The sequence below is a fragment of the Opisthocomus hoazin genome, chromosome 3 (assembly GCF_030867145.1).
Source record: "Opisthocomus hoazin isolate bOpiHoa1 chromosome 3, bOpiHoa1.hap1, whole genome shotgun sequence".
In the NCBI taxonomy this organism is placed as follows: domain Eukaryota; kingdom Metazoa; phylum Chordata; class Aves; order Opisthocomiformes; family Opisthocomidae; genus Opisthocomus; species Opisthocomus hoazin.
Genome location: NC_134416.1, coordinates 103016580 through 103041199, shown reverse-complemented (window position 1 = coordinate 103041199; position 24620 = coordinate 103016580). Strand labels below are relative to the sequence as shown.

The following is a 24620-nucleotide window of genomic DNA, read 5'->3' as shown; positions in this document are numbered from 1 at the left end:
TGAAAAAAATGTACTTTGTCCTCATTTTGTGTGTTTGTAGGTGGTTCTCATTTTCATTCCCCTCTCACTTTCTCTTTCATAACAAAATAGTAAGAGGAAATCCTACACTCATCTATTATGTCCCAGTCAGATGCTTTGACATTGAACCTGTTTTAAAAGGTACTCTTTTGAGTACCCTTGTCTTTGACATATAGTCAACTGTTGATCCAAATAGTTCTTTGTAAAGCACCACTACCATTGCTAATATTTCCTCCAGTGACTTTCTTTTGGATTGGTAACTATTTCTGCTTTTATAAAAGCAGGAGCATAAAGACTAATGAGCCACCGACACTTGAATAATAGCACCTGGGGGGAGAAATACAACGCTAGTTCAAGCCCTGTTGGTTCCCACTGCACTTGCTGCCTAAAGCAGCCTGAGAACCGCCTTGGAGCAGCTGCAGCGCTTTGCTGCATTTGAACTGAGCAGAATCACATTCTTCATCTCAGCTAAGGTTTCCAGAATTCAAATTTCCATTTATTAGCCAGTGTCATGTTACCCTTCCTATACATTAATGTTAAAAAAAAATCTAAAATTAATTAATGATTTTAATCAGTACCCAAACTACTTGATGCAAAATAATGAACTTGTAAGTCTGCAGATCTGTACTCAGAGGTTCAGAACACATCTATATATTATACATGTAAGGAAGAACTAGATGATACAAACCCTTTGTAGCATGAAGGAAGACGTGTAGCCTTCAAAACACAATGAAATCCACTTGTTTTTATTTAAAAGAAGGAAGCTTTTATGAAGAAAATAAGCATAATTTTGTGAAGAATATTCTGAATGCAGAAATATGATGTTATCAAAAGTGAAAGAAAGATGCCTATACTAAATGGTCATATCCATAGAATGGAATGCTTGCATTTCAAACTACTGTCCAAAAGCATATAAAGCAAGATACATACGAAATTTTACAGACTCTACTACTGGAAAAGTAGCAATGGTAAAAATGTCTCATCAAATTTGCTGGAAGAAACACGTAAAAATATTACATGAACAAGTTAAGAAAGAGTGTTTGAAGCTATGATAACGCTTCTTTACCTGCACTATTTGTTTATTTTGATTTTTACTGCAGGTTATGGTTTTGTTCAATTATTATTTTTTCCTGACTGGCTCATGGCTTATACAGGTATCACGTTTTATTGGAATGGCTTTCAGTTTATTGGTGTGAAAGACTTATGGGATTTGCTCATAAATGTCTGTCCTTTCTGGAGTCTCCTGCACTTTCCTCTTTATTGCAATTCTGGCTGTGACTCTAACCATATGTTCTGAGACTCTTCTTCAAGTTCTTTTTTTTTTTAAGGCAAATCTCATTACTCTTCTGTTTTCATTTATTCCTGTTTTCCATTTTCTCTGGAAACTCACTTCACTGACAAATTATCACACACCTGAAAGACAAACAAATTAGTACTTGTGTCATATTTTGAGAAGGCCTGTAGTGATATCGAGGGGAAAAACAGCAGCCCCCCTCGGTAGTTTTACTCATCTCCTTTAATAAATGGTTTCAGTTCAAGTGTAATTTTTATGTATCTTGAAGAACCTTTTAATATCAATTACACAATTCTTGAACAGTTCCTGTTCTTCACATCAGTATAAAATTCAGTGAAATGCTTGAGGATGCTGTTCAGTGTTTGCAATATTTCATGATGGAGAATAGCTTTGTATCTCAGGTTTGGATCTTCTATTTAAAGATAAGTGAAATCTAAGTAGCAAAAGACTGTGATGAAATGTTAACTTTATACTCTGCAACAGCAATATTCCATCCACAGCACATACAGGTCAATTTATGGCACAAGGGCAGAAATGGCTTTGGTTCATAAATTACTGGTGGGGGTATTTGTAGCACCTTTTGTACCATATGAGCTGCTGGCTCAGTACAATCACCAGAAGTCAGTGATTTTAGTTTTGTGAATATATTTTTCTGAAAATACAATTAAGACCAGAATTCTCCTAGTGTTTGAAGCTATGACTGAGGGTAGGACAGCTAAAAGGGCTACAGGTTCCTTGGTGCATGGACAGAATTTTGCAGATGATGACTTCAGTGAGTCGAAAAGTCACTAATCCTTTGGGCAGAGGCAACAAAGAGAAGGCACAAAGAACAGAACGGTTGCAACACTTCGACTAGTGAGAAGCACCGGAGGGTCGTTCAGACCCTTCTGTATCCAAAAGTCCTTCAAGAACCTCCATCCTCTTATCAAAGACTTTCTGGCAGCTTCGCCTGACAGGCACTTCAGTTGCAGGCCTTGCTGCGTACTGCTTACAAGGAACATAAATGCATGTGGTACTGCAACTGCGTAATGATACAACTGGTCCCTGAAACGCAAGAGCGAAGAGGTTTGCCATGCAGTTTCTGTAAGCTGCCTTGTTAGCGGACAGAAGCAGTGTGAGAAAGAAAATGAAATTATGCAGTAAGCAGGGAACACTCTACTCACACTGAGCTGAGGTACAAAGAAGCATGGCTTTTTGTACAATAATATACATAAATACAAGTAAATTTATATTCACATTGATTTAAATAGTGTTATATATGGAACCGTTTAACACACACACAAAAGTGTCCCAAAAACCCCAAAACCAAAGAAATCAAGCACGAATTTAGCATTATGTAAGATTCATAGGTTACAAAAACAGTACATAAACTGAAAATGCATACTGCTATGACTCCTTTAAAGTCTGAGAATTTCAGCAATAGATAATGTGACAAAATCTCATGCCACTTATTTATAGTCTTTTTTCCAAAGTTTTGCAAGATAGTATATGCTAACAACATATTTAATACTTTTATTCAGTCACATAAAACAGGCGCATACTTTGATATACTAGGGAAACCTTGTTCTCATGCATATTTCCTGTTCTTTCTTTTTTTTATACAGTTATCATTTATTTTTCTGAACTGACAGCAGAACCAGAGCTTTTTTTGGTTTATGTTTTGAAATCAATTCTTGAAACTAAAGCTACTTAAATCTCCGTTTTTTATAAAAAACCCTGAAACTGTAGATCTTGCATTACAAAGGAAAATATACTTCCAAAAACTGAAGCCAAAGGAGTACTAAAAAATTGCATTTTTGTTTTCCTATTTTTTTTTAATAGCAGTTTCATAGTTCTACTTTCAACAGTCCCTGACAGAACTGCTTCTCTCTCTTCCTAATTTCTGACAGAAAAAGTGATCTGGACGGAATCCAGCTAGTTTAGACTTAATCTGGACAAAATGGTATGATGAAGACTGGCAGATGGAGGAACGCAAAAACAAGTGGCTGAGTTTTCACTTACACCTATTCTAAAGATATGTAAATTGTAGCTCTCCAGATGAGTACAAGAGGAGCAGCAGACTGATCTGTTCTGACTGCTGATTAATCTGTTAGCAATCTTCAACTATGTTTACGTTAGCAAATAGTATGGACCAATAAATCTACAGAGAGAAATTGGTGATGCAAAATACCCGATTCATGTGCTTACACATATTTCAAGGCTTTTTTTTTTTTTTTTTAATGCTTTGGACTACCCTGAGCCTGGTCCCATGGACTAAATGTCCATTTGAGGTGGGATTGTATTTGGCTGAGTCGTGGAGCTCATTTTCCAGCTTAGTATCACTCTGAAATAATCCTGTTCATATACTGTGAGACTATGCCACAGTGCGAACCATGGCACAGAAAATGGAAAGAAATGGGATATTCACTTCACTGGAGCTCTCTCAAATGTAGCTGAAACACTAATGCACACATTCCCTAAGAGTCTAACAAGGCTTGGCAGACTTCCTCCATCCTTGTGTTGTTCCAGTGGCAATCTTTGGTTGACAGCAGGGTACTGTCACTCGCTATCTTTCGGCATGATGGTACCTCTCTCTGCAATCTGAATTATAGATGATAGGCTCAGAATTTGCATGGAGATAAACTTGTTCAGCTGGAAGCTCCAGGTCGTTTGTTCTGTCAATAAATATTATTTAAGACAGGCACATTCACACCAGTTGTTTATGGATAGTATCTTCCACTTAGGGTCTAACTGTCTCTAGCTGAAAGTCATATGGCTCATTCCTCTGTAAATATTTAAGTCTTATGTTAATCACATTTAATTCAAAACTTTTGCCTACAGGTGGATTTTAGCCTTAAGTCTTACTGTTCAATTTGGCCCAGAATATTTCAAACTGACTGAACAAAACTATTTATCTGAAATTAAATAAAAATTAACAAATGAGAAACAGTAGTATCAACAACATCTCTGTCAGATCTGACAATAAATTATTTTGCAAATAATTATTTCACAAATAATTACTTAATTCTAGGGATGGAAAGTTCCAGCGTATTTTAAATTAATAATACTAAATCCTTAGAAAGAGATTTTTCATCAAAAGTATTTATACAAGCAATATGATACTAGAAGTTAATATTAAAAATTCCATCTAACAATGAAATCATATCACCATCTTGGCTAAAATTTTCTAAGGACCTCAACTGGCATTTGAAACACAAATTTGAGATCATTAAAAAATTTCTGATTTTAAAGAAGTGTTCAGTACTGTATAAAATTAAGATTTGTCAGGCAACTCAGAATGAGAATCCAAATTTTAAATTCGACACTGTTTATAAATCTGTGGATCTAGAAAAAAAATGCTGAATTTCAAACTGAAACTACAGGAAGAAAGAGCTTTTTAATTTTTTATTTAAACTCACAAACTGAAATATTACAAATGTAGACATGAAATCATTCTAATCAGAGACAACAAAGGGAATCTTGTTATTGTTATTTCCTACTTACATTAGCTCTACTCAGAAGGCTGATGCATGTGATGTAAATATGTACCTTCTTACTCCCTGTCTCTCACAATAAATTGTCTAGGTATTACGTCCACGTCAAAGTGACAGTGCCATAAGGAACTTCTCTTGAAACTGTGAACTAGGCTACAATCAAAGTTTAACTGCAAATTGAGTTTGGGTTTCTTTCCCCATTCCTTCTCATTATACATATAATGATATTTGTTTACAAAATGGATTTGCTTAGTGAGAGGAACTTCCAGATCTTATTTAAAGGAAGAATTTTGGAACTTTTTTCTTAAGGGATAAAATTTAGCCTAGCTAAAGCACTCAAATAAATGCTTAAATCTTACAGAGACTCTCCTTAGAGGGCTTATTTTTCCCCCACACTCTGTGCTGAAATTAACTATGTGTATCACCATCAGTAGGAGCCATAACATTCATATTGTTTGTTTACTCTTTATTTCATGCAATTGCATGATGATCATGACAATTCACAGCTTCGTAGGAAGAAACATAGTCTTCAGCTTGCCTACAAATATGCGGTTCATGAATTTTACTAGCAATTTAAATCTTCTCAATCTTAAAAAAATGAAAAAAAGATGATGACTCAAAGGTGAATTGAAGATAAAATGAGCTGAATTATCTTCCCTAATTCTCAGAGGAAGCGTTTCTTAGAATTTGTATGACTCCTGGACAGCGCTTCAGAGCACACAATACTGAACAATTATTATAATTATTATGACAAGCTGAACTAATATTCTAATTCAGTGTTCCTTAGCAAAACATTTTTCAAGGGTAGAAAATACTGATATTGCTCATCAGATCACTTATTTTACAATGTATTGCTGAAAGTTGGGTACACAGATTTGAGATATTGTTAAAGATATGGTTTTAATGCAGGTAATCGTATCAGAGCCATATTCATCCACAATGAAACTGTACAGCTATTACTATATGATCCTAAGATGCATGGAACAGCATGTCCTAAACTTAGAAACTATATTCCCAAAGAACAAGAAGTGTGGAGAGGAGTATGGTGGGTACAGAGAAATATGAATAACTGAAGGCAGAAAAATAAATCTTTACCTTGAAATTAGGCATTGTGATAATGCCTAACACTTCAGAAAATGCACAGCTGCAGAAGAGATCAAGATATCGATCCATTAGTGCCGTCTGACGATGGTAAATTAGGAAGAACCTGGCAGATATCTGTTTTGGCATCTCTGATACCTTCTCATTTATTGACATTTTGACTTTTAAAATAAGTCACCAGTATCAAGTGGTTTCATTTAAATCTTTCTATCATGGCACTGAAATTAGAAAAATCTACCTGGAAGTGAGTTTTGTCTTTGATTTTTCCTGTAAATTCTGCAATCCAAATTTTCTCTTCCTGTTACAGTAGCTGGCTTGATTTCTTTGTATCTTCTCAACCGTAATAAAGAAAAGTTAAATAATTCCAAAAGACAAGATAAAAATACAAAGGCTTAAGTTCTGTCCAGGAGGAAGAGATACATGATTTTCACAAGAAGATAAAGATACATGTCAACAACTCTCCAGGGCACAACGCCCTACTATGAAAGGAGTGTCTGCTTGGGATACTTTTTAAGAGATGTCCTACATACCTAGATAACTCACTGAAAGTATTTTTTTCTTTAGGACACGTTACCTTCCCCAACACAAACTTCCCAACAAATATTAAGATTTTTTTTTAATCAAAATTTAACATAGAATAAATACTGCTAGTTAAATGTTAGGATATAAACCACCCACCTATAGGTGTATATTTTGCACAAGCTATTAACATATTTTATGCCCATAGTGAATGAATCAATATCATTATGGAGGCAGCTCTTTATTAGAACGCTCACCTTTAAATCCAAATGAAGACCTTGCCTGATTGTACATGAGTTACAGTGGATTGTAATTCTTCTCTTCCTAATTAAACTGATTTTCTAATTTCATTTGATATGCAAAGGTTTTCATCATCCTCTGCAGTCCTCTGGTTTAACATTGATCTCCTAACATAGAAAAAGAGCAACAGAAGAAACTAGGAAAAAAAAAGACTAGAATAGAGTGAGAATGCTGTCATTTCAAGCATCTTTACCACAACAATATTATAAAAACAATCAGTCTCTGAATATCGTCATTTCATAATGTGAAAATTTTAAGCTGCTGCAAGTCTTAGTTTAATAAGACCAAGACTGACATAGCTTTATCGAATACTAAAGCAACAAACAACAACAACCTGCTCCTCAACATTCAGTATTTATGAAAGATTGTTTCTGTTCTTTCTCAACAAAAAGAAACTGTACTCCTTGTTCTTTATCTGAAAGACATTAGAGACAACATCTCATTTTTATCAGATATCTTACTGAGCCTTGGTTGTTATTTGCTGCAATAACCCAATGCTACTCACATAGTATAAACTTATAAGCATAGTCTTATAAACTGTGCCACTTGTATTTGTGTCCAGGAAACTATCTTGTCTGAGTATGGGGAAAACAGAAATAAAAGGACTTTCTAATGGGAACGTGGCACTGTAACTGGAAAGCAATACTGCAGGCTACATAAAGTATCATTATGTTTAGCATGGGTAATGACAGCAAGAAAGTCAAAACACCACAGGATTCAGAATTGAGTATAGACTTTTCAAAGGAAGCTTATGATTCCCAGATAGGCTTGTGCCAGTTTTTGAGCCAACTAGCTCAGGTATGTCTATGTATGCTGTAATCCAAGTTGTCCTATCAAAACAGGTATGTCTTCAACATGCAAAGTTAGGAAATGATCATCTCTAGATCATCTCCTGCAGCCATTATTGAACATAAATGTTCACAAAGAGCAATGAAACTACTCTCACAATGCACTTTTTGTGAGCTAGACTTGCTGAAATGTAATGCTTTGAGGATCCGTCTGACACAGAAAAGAATTTCTGTAGTCCCAGGAAGACACTTCAAGCCTTTTTAAAGTGGAATAAGAGCAAATTTGAAAAGTGAAACACCTGATGCTAAGCACCTGATGCCTACATCATACATGTTTTGCAGAGTTTTAACCTGTCTGATGTTATGAACTGAATGCCCATGAGCAGGTGTTAACCATTAAATGCACCCTTGCATCTCCTAGTTTTAGTTTAATCTTGAAGCAAACAAGTCCACAAGCTCTAAGACTGTTCTGTGAAACTAACTGAAAGACAGCATGTGGGAGTGACTGAGTGATATATTTCAGAAAATCAGTTCTGATGTGAACTAAAATGCACCCAAGAATTGCTCTGAATTTTTGTTTGTAAGAAAAAACAAATGACTCCCAAAGCAAAAAAAAAAAAAGGAGGTGCAACAAGATGAATTCAAAAACTTGTATATAGGAATTGGCTCTTTTCCAAAAAAAGCATAAGGAGGTGTGATCAATCAACAAACCCCTGCAATGCAAAATGGCTCCATCTTCCAAGAACAATGTGCTTGGAAGATGGAAGAACATAGGGAGTGACTGACTGTTGCAAGGAAAGACGAACTTATCTCAATACCAAGGGGAGTAGTGGGTAGCCTTTTTCTTACATAAATGACTTCGTCTGTGGATCAACTGTTTGTATCAGCTGAATGTGTCAACTGGTTGTGTAAGTGGCCTTACCGGAGCTAATTAATAGAGAGTACTGTCTTCCTGAGTTGGGTAGACCAGCACAGGGAAAGCGGTAACATGACTTAGCCCAATGAAGGATATAACTGAATAACAAGCAACATGAACATTGAAGAGAGCAATGGACTTGAGCTGGCTTCAACCTATTCTTCCTTCCTAGTGGTAGGGGATGCGCAGCTTCATGATGGTGAGCATGTAGAGAGACTGGTAATGGGAATGATATTTGTACTGTGATTCAACTGTATGTTGCCATTGCTTTGTCGTGCTTGTATTGTGATTTCTGTACATTGCTTGGATCACTCTGTTAAATCAAAATCCCATGTCATGGTAAGTAAATTTGGTATTATAAGTTAAACCCTCTTCATGCAGGGGAGGGTTTCTCTGAAAGAATCTGCACATAGAGTATTGGTCTCTGATAGGAGGACAGAAAGCTTACAAGATGTTACTTCTTTTCCTCAGCTTGGTACGAATTTGGATTCTATCAGGGTGTCTTCAATAAGCCTGAGGCAGAGATAGCCATTTCTATTCTGATTTGAACCTCTTCTGAATTTCTCTTGTAGCATTATCCTCAATGTGATCATTTGCATATCTAAAATAACTGCAGCTTTGATTTAAATTTAAAAGGTACTTTTAAAGACTACAATTATACACACATATTGCTGCTCTACTATATTATCATCATCAATAAAAAGGTTCATTTACATCAACAGTGTGAAAGTCAAACAGGCACTCGTAGGAACAGTATAATGAATAAAACGAAAACTGCCTCAGCTGCTAATAGGAGTAAAGCTTTGTCGTAAGAGTAGCCTCACTAAATCCAATAAAGTTTCATTTTACTCATCCAAATAACATCCAGATTAAAATTTTTAGTGGTTACACTGGATAATATCTAAAATATTCTTTTGAATTGTCAACTTTTTTTTCAGAATGCATTTGACTTTTAAAGATGTTAAATCAAAGGAACAAAGCAATTAATTACATGATTCTGCTTCTACTGTGGTTAATTACATATATACATTAATCAACTCACTGCATGTTTTTAACAAAACTCTTCAAAATGGCTGGCAGCAAACTTACTGTGGAAATGTTCTTATCGGCTATTTTTGGGCATCATATTCACAGTCTGATACAATTATATAAGATATATAGAAGATTTTATAAATTACCACACTATTGTGGTAATGGCCATCTATTCCATTTTTCCTTATCCAGGGAGGGCAGTGGGGAAAGAACATGGGAACATGCCAAGTGCAGGACTGTCCTTGCACTGGTGTATTTTTTACAGCTACAGGTCACCAGGGATTTTGGAACTAGAGACTGCATTTGGAATGCTGCATTTAACAGGCCCTAATAACTTGTCTTACCTATTTTGAAGTAATTTATATCTATAATTACAGGTTGTGTGGAAAAATACTTTTTTCTCTTTTAAGCTTGCTAACTGATAATTTCACTGAGTGGTCTTCTTGTGATTAATCATTCTCTATTTATCATCTTAATACCATTCATCTTTGTGTAGGCCTTATTCTATTGCCCCTTCATCTGTTACTTTTTCAGGTTGATTAATTCTATTCCATTAGTCCCTCCTGATTCCACCCTGAAATGTTTTTGTTTCATTTCCCTGTTCTGTTCTGCTGTATCTGAGTATCTGTTCTGCATGTCAGTGTCCCAAGCCATTTTCTGTGGTGTATGGTGGATCCATATCTAATTAAGAGACGGTGCATGGCAGAGCAATAGGCTAATGAACCATTATATAGGCTTGCTCTGAGCAAATCTTCAGTTGTTTAGTATTAGTGTCACAATGTGGGAGATTGAACAGAAAGACCATTTATTGACTAAAGTTTATACATTAACAACATTAAAAGCAAATAAACAAAACATTGACCATGAACAGCCCTAAAGAAATGTAATGAATACATGGAGATAAGTCTTAAAAACTGTCACTGACAGACAAGCTTTCTGTCATCACAAACAAAAGTCCTTCCACAATCTATGGAACCATCAGCATATGTTTGATAAGAAGTATACATTGAGTTTAAGATGCATGGATTTGTACTGTGGATCCTTGTAGTTTCTAGGTGCTCACTTTCTTTATAGCTGTGTATTTAAAAAAAAGGCTTTATGCTGTCAATAAAGGCTCTATTAGCACAATATTTTCTGGTGCTTATTCATTACAATTTTATTATTAATGGTTTTACTTTTTAAATAGGTCATTGTTAAATAAAAAATCTTCTCTAAAGCTCCTCCAATTTTTTTTTCTCCTCACAGTCATATACACCCATGGAAACAGGTACATCTTCCACATAGTTTCTCACAGAAATCAGAATTCTTTTTTTTTATTTTCAACTTTATTTGTCACATTCATCCAACCCTTTTGTATTGTTAATTTGTCTTTTCTTTATACACCATATCATCTTCAGTTAGGTTATTCATATGAACTATGTTGATTTTTGACTATATGGCAGTTATAGCAATAATAATAATGGTAATAATAATGATGCTAATGATAAAAGCCTAAGTGTTTACCTTTCAGAGTGTCTTCAGGTTTTGTTCTTCTACAGATCAATATTTTCATCTTTAATACGTTAATCAAGATTCCATACTCTTTTCCTATCCCATAAAATCTAACACCCAAAGCTACTAGAGTTTCTTGAGAGACAGACTAACTGGAATATCTAAAGTTATTAATTAACCTGAGTCTTATTACATGGTTATCTTTAAAATATTTCCATTTTGTACACATTGCCATCTCTAACAGAGAATTTTGAGAGGGAAGGTAACAGTGTGTACATTCACACTGCATCTTTGCTGACTAAAAATCTCTCTCATGTTACTTGTGTTTCTACAGGCAATTATGCTTGTGGTGTAGCCAGTAACTAGATGTGGTGGAAAGCTCATCTGGACCACCACTCAGGCATAACTTGTCATACCCCATGACATAAAATGCTTTAGAGACAACAAAGAATCAACCAAGTTCTAGTAACTCTCCAATAAAATTATCGAGATTTATACGGAGTTTTTTATTCCTCCCCTTTCTGAATCTGGTCATTTAGTTGGTAACTCTTGTCCCATTTTCCTTCAAATTCTAAAGCGACTTCAGCTTGACCTTCCTTATATGTAATATGAAGAAATTTTCAACAGTTTATAAACTACTGCCAGGCAACATTTCTTGATGATAGCGCATGGTCCAGTTTTCTAAGTATCTGAACACATTAAATGCAAGAAATCCCATTTAAAAAGTGACCTTGAGCTATTATCATATGTGTTGGCTTTGTGTGGGGTTTTTTTGAGCCTTTTAATTAAAAGTGCAATTTTAAATTTTAATGCTGGTGGTTCTGTTATCCTGACCTGTTAATAACATGTAATAGTTCATTGTCTTTATATAGATGCTCATAACACACTTTCTAGCTATGAATTATTTCCTTTCTACGGTTTGCATCCCACCTGTTTTAATTTAGTAACACCAATTTGCAGTTTAAAAATCTATTAGAATAGAATTTGAAACTTTGAACATATTTGCCTGTTATACTTCTTTTCCTCTCCTGTGATCGCTGGCATACACAGTGCATCTTCTATTTTTGACCTTGTCTATGTAACTCTAGGATTCATTTAGCTTTGATTTATCTTCTGGGTTTTGTTTCCTTCCATCATCAGTCATTTTCAACATTTTTATTGTTGATTCAGTTTTCTTCCTTGACTCTTTCTGTAACGTTCACAGCCACCTCCATAAGGTTGCCTTAGTAACCACAAAAATGTGTGTTGCTTGGTCCTCATTCAATATTGCCAGTTTTAAACCTGTTTTCTTCCCCCCATGTGCATTAATTTAAATGCAATAACATTGAATTTCATTTGCCATTTTCCTATTCAGGCACACAGTAACAGAAGATCTTTCTGCACCTCCTCAAAAACAGTATGCTTTGATTATTGAGAGTATTTGTTGATACCGAGAGCATCAACAAACATGTCTTCTTAATATTCACTCCTTTTTTCTTTTATGAATATATGGCATATATAGCACAGACCTCCTTGTTTTGTCTACACTATCAGCTAGGACAGACCACTAAGAGTGGATCTATGGAGCGAAACGGTTCATAATGAAGATGTGATACTAATGCTATATATTTCTGGTGGGTTTGTACTTGGGACTAGCTCTAGTCTAGTCTGAATGGCCTTGCGGCTGGAGTATGTTAGATGTGCTCCTGAAATACATTCTTCCCTTTGGTTTCATCCAAAATAAATAGTTGCATGCACTCCAAGACCACTCCATGACAAACCAAAGCACTTTCAGTGCAGATAATCCTGAGATTTCTTTAAAAAGTGAAATCTTCCTCTGCACAAAAAAAAAATGCGCTCTTTGTGAAGCTCCCCCACGAGAAGTGATAGTTTAATGCTAACAGTTTCCCTATCTTTTAACCAGTTTGCACTATACAAAGCAATTTCCTTTTTTATCCCATGAACATGTCAGCTTATTTCTGATCCTTTGGTGAAGGACACTGTCAAAATCTTCTTGAAAATTCAGACGCATTACATCAGTGAAATCCTCTTGCCCTAGGGCACACGGTATCCTTCAAACAGCTCTAGTGGATTTGAGAGGTATGATTTCCATCTTCATATTCTTCCTTGTTTTTATGTTTAAATTGGTAAAATCTTGCACTTTACTCTTGCTTTGTAAGATCTAATATTCATCTTGAGCCATTCAAATGGAAGCTGCTGTCTTGTTTGATTCCTTTTGATCCTTTAGTATCAAAGCCAAAATAGGTAATGGGTTAAACATGCTAATTAATAGTTCTGTGATGTCGTATTTAAGTTACCTTAGAATTCTGCGATGAAACCATGATATTTGCCTGTCAGAAGGCAAGAAACTGTTCTTGTGATAACATTTCTTCTCATAACATAACATAGTTTCAAGCAAATAGGATAGGCATATGTGTGTGTGCTTCTATTAATCTCATCAGTGTTTGGACAGTTAGTGTCTACTGCAGTTCAGATGACTAAACCCAGTAATATGGACAGTATCCTCTTTCTAGCCAAATTCCTGAACAGAGTGGAATGGAAACCATAATATTTTTTAATTTTGAGTGGGGTTTTTTTGTGGTTTTCTTTCTTGTTTTCAGTTATAGCCTAAGATCCATCTCTTCCTGTAATTGGTATGAAATACAAGGTCTTCATTAGCTTTTCCAGAAATACTGACAGATTTTCCTGTAGACCTAGTTCAAAGTATCTGCAGTGTACCCTGAGGAAGAATGGATTATAAATAATGAGTCTATTCTAATCCTCTATATTTAAATATTTTGGTATAAAGGCCACTTATACTCCAGAGGGCTAACAATCTTAAACACAGACAAAAAGATGCAAGATGCATGAGTCTTTCTTGATTTTTATAATATTTTTATAGTCTACAGCACAACGAGAATTTCATTTGGACAAGCTGTGTCCCATTTGTTTACACTAATACGTATTTCATGGACTAAATCTTACCTTGTTATGAAATACTTATCTAATGTCAGTACATCTTATGCAAAAAGTAAAAACTGTATTTTTCAACCTTATTCATATGGCATAGATTTGATTTTGCCTCTACTGCTATTTGTTTCTCCATTGTTCATGGAGTGAAGAAAAACTGATTGCAGTTCATACGGGAAGACCCCGTTTATTACACCTTGGCTCTAAGCCATTAACCTTCCTGTACTACAGTGCTGCAGTATATATTTATATGAGATTTCAGTACATTGCAATCATCTTTCTTTGTCCATACAAATAAATATGAGCATTATTTTCTACACCTAGTTGACATGAATGAACCATACTTACAATATCACATCTTTGTTTACATGTGGACACAGAATACTGTGTATTTATTTATCTTTCATCTTCTTCCCTCTGACCGTATAGATTTATTACTTACAGCTTAACTTACAGCAGTTTTTCTTGGTTAGCCTCTATCTTACTGCTTTTATGAAAGATCAATGAATTCACACCATCAGTGACAGAGTTCTTGCTATCACCAACCTAAAGACAAAGCTGAGTTACTTACCATCCTTCCAATTGTAGAGTTCCTGTATTCATTTCTCCTATTTTTTTTGTATTCCAAATCTTCTAGTCTCTGCTGTTTATCTGCCTTGCTGATTCTTCATCCCCAGCACCATCATATTCTTTTCTATTTTATACATTTACTATATAATTATTCCCATGTGTTGACTGTATCCCTCTTTCTGAGAATATCGCTAATCTTTTCATTAACTTTTCCCGTAATTCTTGTCCTCTCAGTAGTTTTTGCCTACTCTCAAATCTCAGATCTTCTGTTTAATGTGAAGCCAGTAAAGGCAAATTAATTATTTACGGGACTTCATTTAGATTTTGCAGTTAACCCACAGAAATTGCTAAAGGAGTAATTCATTGTGGATATGAACTATCAGTATGTGAATTTGGGTTCACTTTCTCTATCTGCTTTTGGAATTAGAAGTCATTAATTCTGTTTTAATTTTGTTTTAATTTTATGTGTTTATGCTATACTTCATGTCTTACAGTTATTGTATAGTTCCTGGTTACTGTTCTTCTCCAACATTTAGATTGTTCTTCCAGTTTTGGTGCAATTATCTGTATAAAATTGGTATACTTTTGATCGTGGCTTTAACTTCTATATGTACCTGATAATATTTAGCATATAGATCTATATTTATCTATCTACATATCTGTATTATATCATGTTAACTGGGACAAAAAAAAAGTCTTAAAATCAAAGCAGTCATTAAGAACTTAGATGTCTTCTTACCTTAAAAATCAGGTGTGTTTTTTTTAATGTAGTAGGATAATTCATGTATAAATATTCCTGTCTGAAAGTTTTGGCAATACTCTCGACTTTAAAATTTCAAGCGTGTCTTCTGGTACTTGTGCTGTTCCATAATACAACAGAATAGGGTTTTGTAATTGAAAGAGGATGAGAGTGTAATTATCAATAGAGCAGACTTCTGGCATCCAAATGAAATACTACTGTTGTTACTAAAAAAGAACAAAAGCATTCTGAGTATTCTGTTGCTTAGAGATGAGAGACAGAGGAGAAATATTTTTCTATAAAGGAACAAGAGTATACCAAACCAGGTAGAAATGACAGGAAAGAGATGGGAAGACTCTTTTTTGTAATTTGATGAACTCATGGAAGGCACACTGCATACGGATGCAAGTAGAAACTGACATCTCAGTTAAGGGAGTGGGGGTAAGAGGAGAGAGGGAGAGGGCGAGGAAGAGGGATAGTTAGCTATTTTTTAACCCCTTCTTCCTTGCTTTAGATATGGAAATGTTCGCTATTTGTGCTGGGAAGACAGGTGTCTGAGAAAAATTACATAATATACAACTATTTGGTTATGAAATTGGTTATGGTTTTCTGTTCCTTAGATCAATTGCCTTTTATGGTAAACAAGAGGACAGACTGAAAATTGTAAATGAATTAGTTTTATTTGCCAAAAGTAGCTTTGAAAACAAATATGAAGCTTACAGGAAGCAAAATAAGAGCGGACTTTTTCTTCTTTATATATATATGTATCAAAGATACTGTTGAACTTCTTGTGCATCAAGAGTATACGCTATTTAGTCTATTTAAAAAAAAAATACAAATGTGGTACTGAACAGCCAAACCGCCACACAATCCAGGTATAATGATATGATGCAAAGACACAGTGAACTTACAGTGCAGCACTTACCAGGTCTGTTCATTGTTACCCAACTATAAGGATGAGATAAATCACTGTAATTCAAGCGTGAAGGGAAGAAGAATATGCTGACTGACATCTGCTGTGAGACACACTGTTCACTTTATAGCTGAACTGGCTGGGCATCGGCCTCCCTGCTAAAACTTCCTCCTTTCTCTTTTATTGCTGAGCATGGCACTAGAATGGTATGGAATATCTCTCTGGTTAGTTCGGGGCATCTTCTTGGTTGTGTTCCCTTCCAACCTATTGTGCACCCCCAGTCCAACCACTGAAGGCACAGAGAGAGAACCAGAGAAGGCCTTGATGCTGTGCAACCACTGTTCAGCAAAAGGTAGAACATTAACGTGTTATCAGTATTGGTTTGGTCAAAACTCTAAAACAGCACCATAGAAGCGGCTATTTAGAAAATTAACTCTGTCCTAGTCAGGTCCAGCACATACACTAAAATATTAATTATCAAGCTACTTTGCTATAAAAGTGCAGGGATTTTCATGAGCTGGCTTGGTTTGATTTCACATAAAGCTTCTAAGTAATCTAATTCACTTAAAGTACTCCTTTAAATTTATAAATAGAGATTTTTCAAAACATGCCACCCATCCAAAGAGAAATTTTACAATCATGATTTTCACATCAGATAAAGATAACAGGGCCAATCCCCCAGCAGAGACTCATGCTACTAGCACTATTTTAGTAAACTTACAATTTTGATCAGGCTATTTTTGAGCATGTAGCACAATTAAGTTTACTAGAACAAGCTGTATGTGGAGCCTCTGTGTAGGGTTTAGGTATATACAGAATTTAGATGACAAGCAAAAACTGTGCATATTCAGGGTACTGAACAAAATGTTAACTTTAGCTTTACAAAGTCAATGTTCATTGCTGTCAGACAGTTCAATGATTTTGTACCAGATTTGTTGAAAGCTTAAAAACTACTTAATTTTTTGTATATTCTTCTAAGGTACACAATTAATTATTCAACGTTTTAAGTAAAATAGTACTCACTAGTAAAGTCAAGGAACATGGAAAATAGCTATATTTTGTGCAAGGATGGAATAGGGCAATATAGTAACTGACTGGATGGAATTTCTTGCCAAACCATAAATAAATTGCTTGCAATTGATTTTGTCTCCTTAAATTAGTAGTGAAGGAATCCAAGAAATCAGTTGTGAAGGAATCCAAGGCTGGGCCACCTACAGCACAGGAAAATTTTTGGGCAAAATTGCTTTGCTAATGGTCTATAACTTGAGCACAAATCTGTATTCTGTCTACAGGATGCCTGAATGTGGAATCCCAATTGTCAGAGCTAATCTAGACCTGTTAAAATCAAATTACACACAATGAGATCCTATCATGTACAAGGTTGAACATGGAGGAATGTGTAGATGCAATCAGAGACATTTGCTCAAACTGCAGGAAGCTAATTTAATGTCAGCATAAAATTCTTTTTAGGAACAGATGAAAAAAGGAGGTAAAGCTGGCTTTTAATGACTACAGGACTGCATATCATCCATCATACTGAAAAATTCATAGATATTACATACGGAGAAAAAAAAAAAAACAACTCAGAAGATGACAGTATCAAACAGCCTAAAAGTTATTTTTTCTGATCACATTGTAAAATCAAGTCCAGGTGATATGTACATATTACAAATTCTGAGTTAGTAATTAAACTTTACCTTAAAAGCCTGATGTTTGTTACTATAAAATCAGAGCAAATCTTCAGTCCAAAAAAGCTGCTAATCATTTCTTTTTCCACCAAAACGTGGGCAGACTTTTTCAGATCTTGCCTGTTTGTTAGAGAAACTCTGTGGGAAATTTAGCTTATTTGAATTTTAAATTATCACAGAGAAATATTTAACGGTTCTGGTTCAACTTTTAAAACAGGAAAACCACCCTCACAGCCATTACCATGGGTCCTTTCTGTAATAAATGCTAGATCCCCCAAGTTACCATGCTTTTTAGAGGGTTTCTGACTTAGGCATCATGTCTGTGGAGAGTCTTTTTTTCAAGTTAAAATGCCAAATTTGTACTTTTCATAAAGTTGTCAAGGACTGAAGGAATGTGGAAACTCAGTTGACACTGATTTCAAGGGAACAATGACAATTTACAAGAGCGGAGAATGACATTAAAGATGAATCTGTAATGTCACTGCTATTTGTCAATTAACATGTAAATGGTAGTGTCTGAACTATTCCTCTATGTGCGTAGGTTTCAGCTTTCCAAGGTTAACAGCTTTGCTACTTACAAGAGAACCCAGTTTTCACAAAGCAATTTTTCAAAGAAAAAAATAAAATCTAAATTAAAAATTTCCTAACAATATGGAAGTCAAATGTGACAGTTTTACAGTGGTTTCTTTCTGCGTGTCAATATAACTGAGCAAACAGAAATCTATCTGAAATCTTCAAAGCCATTACACTTATCACGCCTTCACTTCTCCCACCCTGCAGCTTCCCCACAAAATAGATTTCCAAGTTCTAGTGCCTGTAACAACTGCAATATCTTGTTATTTTTAAGAGGTTACTAATAGCAAGAGCTATTGAGGTGCCTGAGTATGAGATGTTATTGTTTTATAAATATCCTGAGAGCTTGCAATGACTGCCCTCACAGTGAGCTCTTTTATGAGAACTATATTTTTTAATTATCTGAAGGGTAAGAACAATAAATACATTTTGTATCTGCCATACTTTTGCAATGTATGGCTGCTAAAGCCTTGATGACAGATATATTCTGAACACACTAAATTAAACTATTATTTCAAATTTGCTTGAACAGATATTGTTTGAGCAGTGAATACATTTTATTGAATTTCTTAAAAAAATGCTCAGCCCACTTCTGTTTAGCAACAATGGTGCTGTTTTAACTACCACAAAGCTGTTCAAATCTCCTGAATTCTAACAAATGCTAATATTAATGACACTTTGTGCACTAAGGACTAAAGATAAACTGGATCAGTTTATATAAATCAACCTAATTGCTTATTGGGCATTCTAGAGATAGAAAGCTTTATTTGATGTGTTTCTAGGACACAGGCAATCTTGATATTTTAATTGTTCCCTGATGAGTTTAGTAACAGACTAGACGTCCATGTTGTGACTGTTCGTTGCAGTCTTATTATGCAGTGGCCAACGTGCTGCTGTCTACATCCCACAGTACGCAACACTCATACACAAAGCACTGAAACAGTATGTTGTGAGAGATGATAGAAACCAGAGAATAACAATGCACAGCATCAAAACAGGAGAGAAAGTTACAGGTTTGAGTGTTAAAGGGAAGCAGAGAGAGGCAGGTAAGCTACGTCAAAAGACAGCAAGTTATCAGATAAAGACTAAACTATTTTTGGAGTGCCCTCTACCATTTTCTGTTCACTGCTGATACTTCATAATTTTGCAGTTACTTACAACGTGAAGAGATACACTAAAAAGGGGAGATTGCAGGGAACATTATGAAATTTGAATGAATGGAGCGTGTGTTCATTCGCTCTGTTCAGGGTAAGAGACATTTAGGAAGAAAGTGAATAATATTTGAAGGATATTTACATCTAAATCTTGGAGGAATTATTTAGAGTCATATCCAGAAGTGGGGAGCAGGAAAGAAACCTAGGCAACTGATTTTGGAGAGAACATAGAGAATCTACCAGTAACTACTGTGAGAGAACTATTCTGAACTGAAGAACAGTCCTCTGAAATTTGACGAAAGTCAATTCTTTATGAAATTTAGACAAAAAACAGGCAAAAACACTAGAAAGATATAGGACTGATTCTGCAAGAAAGGCCCCCTTTATGTCAGTTTGTATGAACGACCCCCGTAAGTTTCAAGAGGTTTGGATGGAGAAATGGTTACCAGAAAACAACAGGCTGAAAAGAGCAGAAGTACATACTGAGTAGGGAGTGTGTGCAAGCTCACAGACAAGATCTGGAAATTGGGAGTCCTGCTGCATCTGCAAGAAATGATAAAGTCAGGACACCATGAGTTTGCTGAATGTGTACAAGGCCACTAGAACACACCTGGCATCAACAAGATGTTGTGTAACTTGGGCCACATCCAAGAGTGCAATGGCTGCATTGTGCAGAGGAAGTCTACAGTGTTACATAAACACCTGACGAAGAAAACATCCCTCCGAAGGACTGCCCAAATTCCTGCCTAAAAGCCAAGTGACATCAGTATATCCCCCTGGTCCAGAGGAAACACCTGGGCTTGGAACCCAAATGCAGCTCCAACTGACTAACTACATGGGAAGGTGAGAGTGAATAAGTGAGAGTACTGTGTGAATACTTACCTTTTATTAACAGTATTAATACTAATGATTGCATTAATAATAATAACAATTTAATGAATAAAATGCTTCACAGAAAGATTTCAGAGGTTGTGATCTGTCTCCCCCTGACTCAATCCCCCATTAGAGAAAAAGCAGAATCACAGAATCACAGAATGGTAGGGGTTGGAAGGGACCTCTGTGGGTCATTTAGTCCGACCCTCCCGCCGAAGCAGGGTCACCTACAGCAGGCCGCAGAGGAACTTGTCCAAGCGGGTCTTGAATATCTCCAGAGAAGGAGACTCCACCACCTCCCTGCACAGCCTGTTCCAGGGCTCCGTCACCCTCAGAGGGAAGAAGTTCTTCCTCATGTTCAGACGGAATTTCCTGTGCCTCAGTTTGTGCCCATTGCCCCTTGTCCTGTCGCTGGGCACCACTGAAAAGAGTCTGGCCCCATCCTCCTGACACCCACCCTGCAGATATTTGTAAGCATTTATTAGGTCCCCTCGCAGCCTTCTCTTCTTCAGGCTAAACAAGCCCAGCTCCCTCAGCCTCTCCTCCTAGGAGAGATGTTCCAGTCCCCTCACCATCCTCGTAGCCCTCCGCTGGACTCTCTCCAGTAGCTCCTCATCTTTCTTGAACTGGGGAGCCCAGAACTGGACACAGTACTCCAGATGAGGCCTCACTAGGGCAGTGTAGAGGGGAAGGAGAACCTCCCTCGACCTGCTGGCCACACTCTTCCTAATGCACCCCAGAATGCCATTGGCCTTCTTGGCAGCCAGGGCACACTGCTGGCTCATGGTCAACCTGTCGTCCACTAGGACACCCAGGTAAAAGCAATTTATAATAGTCTCGATACAAAGGAAAATAAGGGAATACATTTACGTAGTGTATTTGCAGCGAAAGCACAGCTCAGTAAAAAGTGGAAAAGGAAGATTTTGCAGTGGTACTTCAATTTACAGAAATTCACAACAAACATATCTAACCTTTCAAATACGCTGCCTTCAATCCAGTACGTCTCATGTCATTAAGTTGAAGACCATTAGTACACCTTTGGTACTCAACACGTCAGGGAGGCAATGCTGGCCAGCTGACAAGAGTATACAGCTGGCTTGGCTCCCTCTCTAAGCCCAGGCTTCAAAGTGTTTCTGAAAAGTAAGTCTCTTAGGCTTTCCATGTTTTGTTTTTACAGAAAGGGAATGAAAGAAACAACTTGGATCTCTTTTGTAAAAAGCTTTGATGAAAGTGTTTATAAGCATTTAACATCATAATTTCTTTTCCAAGCTATAAAGAAAATCAGAACCAACATCTCACCTTCTTGTCTGAGATTCTCCATCCAGATAGATGAAAGAAATCATTCCCTCCTGATCTAGCTCATACGGAAAGGATCGTTCCTTTATGGGCAGAAATTTCAGAATGACAATGAATAGTTAGACAAGCATCACGTTCTGGACTCTGCTAAAGTAACACTTTGATCGTGCTTTCTCCAATTAAACCTTTTTAGACTTCAAGTCAGATATTTTGGTACTACGAAATTTAGCTTTATTTTTTAGTTTTTCTATGCATTTTCAGTAATGCGCATTAGAATTGTTTGAGGAGCACAAAATAATAAAAATCACTACACATAAATATAGGGTAAGTTAAAGGTGGACATGGGAAGGGTTGTTTACTGCAGCATATTTAAAGAAGCTATATTACATATTTATTGTTCCTGTACCTGATTTGCTTTTCATACATCTTCAAGGTGATCTTATTGACATGTCTCTTCCACTTTGCATTTTGCAGGGGAAGATTTGCATGTTGCCATAGAAAATTTTTTCCTATGATATCTCCTTCCCTTTCTAGTAATTTTCTCTCAATTTTTACGCTGTGCATCAGGTTTGCACCTTCCTCGCACGTTTATACTAGCTCTGTATAATTTCTCAGAGATCTTTTTTTTTTCCTGGCCCTCTACTGATCTTTTCATTATTTAGATGAGTTCACAGCAATAAACAGATAATTACTGTTCTCTGATTTAAATAATTCTTACTGCTTGGTCCGAACACCAGTTCAGTCTTCAAATCCCAGAAATTGACCACTGTCTACAGAGTCACTGAGAAAAGCTCAGCATGTTGGGTGGTGGCTCAGTTCCTCCAAGGCTAAGCAGCAGCTGAGCCTGGGTCTGAAGAACATAAGTACAAAAAGAGTCATTTTGCTGCCCAGCTGCTGCCAGAATCCTTTGCATAGACCTTGCATTAGCAGACTTCCCCTAGTTCACACAGGAATCCCTGTGGCAAAGCAAAAACTTAAATTAATCTCTCAAAAATATCTCATACCTGTATGATAACTCCTCATAATTTCTAAGCAGCCAAGATTCTAGACCTTGCTATATTCTGAATATCCAGATCCATCTGAGACTTCCTGTGCATGACTGCAATCAGTTGACACTTGGGAGCTACTGCAGACTGTAGTCAATTTTTCTTGCCAGAACAATTTCCTTACATATAATATGTAAACTGCAGCTAGTTATTCCTTGTACTTTATAAAATTTGCAAAGCCCTATCAGGAATTAGAGACCTCAGGTGACAGACTCTTTACTTTCACACTCTAAAAGACAGTTTTAGGACAAATGTCGTATTATATAAACTGACAATTCAAACCGTTGAAATAAGGCTGTGCTATCGTTCCCATTTTACACATGCAAATGTGGTGAAAAAGTAGTGCAGGAAACTAATTTGTAAAGAAACCTGGTTGTCCAGCTTGGGGCAGCATTCTGTGGGAGTACTTTAATTTAGAAGAAACCTCTAGATACAGAAGCAAAATTATCCACTGGCACCCAGATGTAAAATACTTAACTCAAGCTAGATACCTTATCCAAGTACGTTATTCTTTAGTGGTCAGTATGTAGTAAAAAGAAAGAGTCAGTAAAGTGTCAATCATCCTTTTAAGGGACTAAGTGGCATTTGGGGGCAGGGCCAGGACACTGTGTCTGAGAATACTAGTTTATTTCCATTAACTAACACAGAGAAGCTGCTTCATTTCTTCTTGCTGCTTTTAGGGTGGGATTAGCTCCACATTCAGACAGATGAACGCCATTGTCTGTATGCAGTTTAGTCAATAGAGGCAAGAGTGCCAAGAGCTATTCATTCATCTTAAAGTAGCCACCTACCTTGGTTCACCTGAATGGCTTTCTATAGTCTACTGACAGTATCGACTACATCACCATTGACTATACTACGGTCCTGGACACTAAGTTCAGAAGTTGACACCTACATGTAAAACAGCAAAATTTAAGAGTTAATCTGGAGCTGAATCCTATCATTAACAGCTGAGTATTTCTGAAGACTTTGGTCAAAGTAACTTGCTTAACTGAATACAGAAACACAAGAAAATTAGGCTAGAATTGAGCAGTGGACCACCAAATCCCCTACTGATATTTAGGCAAGACTGATACAAGAACACCTGCTTTTCACATGCTCTTTTCCCAACACTAATAAACACTTCGCAGCACCCCACCACAAATTCTAGGGATAAAAACACACATTACAACATACCAAAACTGGAAACAGGATCCAGATCTCAAGTTCAAGACCAGTTTCTTAACAAGAATAGCCGTTCTTCCTTCCTGGGAGAAATAAGAACTTCTTTTCTAGCTCAGTATACAATTAATGAAAAATCTGAAAGATAACAGACACAAAACATTTTGTCTGAAATAGCTTATGAAGCCTAACATTGCCAGACTACATGAAAAAAATCAGGTTTGGCTTGCAGTGCGTAACAATGTTGTGCTTGTGCTAGAACTAAGGCATCTGAGTGACTCACTCCTTGCATCTGAAGACAGCTCAGAGACAGAATGACTTTCTCAAATTGGCTTGTCAAGTTGGCAGTACAGTTATAAACACAAAAAAGATTGATGACTCAGTTTCCCATACTCTACTTATCTTCAGATAAGAGCTGGTCACCATCCTGTCATTTTTAAATATTTTATTGCCATTCTCTAGATCACTGGTAGATTGTTATTTCTATAACATTTTTGTGCCAATCTTCATTTACTATGCTAGACTGCAAAATTTACCCACCTTCAATTCCTTCCTTCTGTCTCAAGGAAGCTCTTGAATGATGCTTGGAAAAATATGCCATGGAATTTACTGCTTACAGAAACCTGTGCTAATGAATGACAAAGGACTGCTGTGCAGCTGAAGTAAAGATGAAAGCTTTATGAAAAACTGCTTGCAAAAACTAACAATACTTTCTCACCCTCTGTA

General features: G+C 36.3%; 1 long non-coding RNA gene across 1 annotated transcript in view; it reads right to left on the bottom strand.

Annotated features, from left to right (window-relative positions):
- LOC142360904 (uncharacterized) overlaps positions 1–24009 on the bottom strand; it is a 30411-nt gene extending 6402 nt beyond the window's left edge. Inside the window, exons 1-2 of the long non-coding RNA XR_012763536.1 lie at positions 23910–24009; positions 21691–21770 (exon numbers count right to left, since the gene is read on the bottom strand). This is a non-coding gene — a long non-coding RNA (uncharacterized LOC142360904). The remainder of the gene's footprint in view (positions 1–21690; positions 21771–23909) is intronic.
- Positions 24010–24620: the final 611 nt, after the last annotated feature.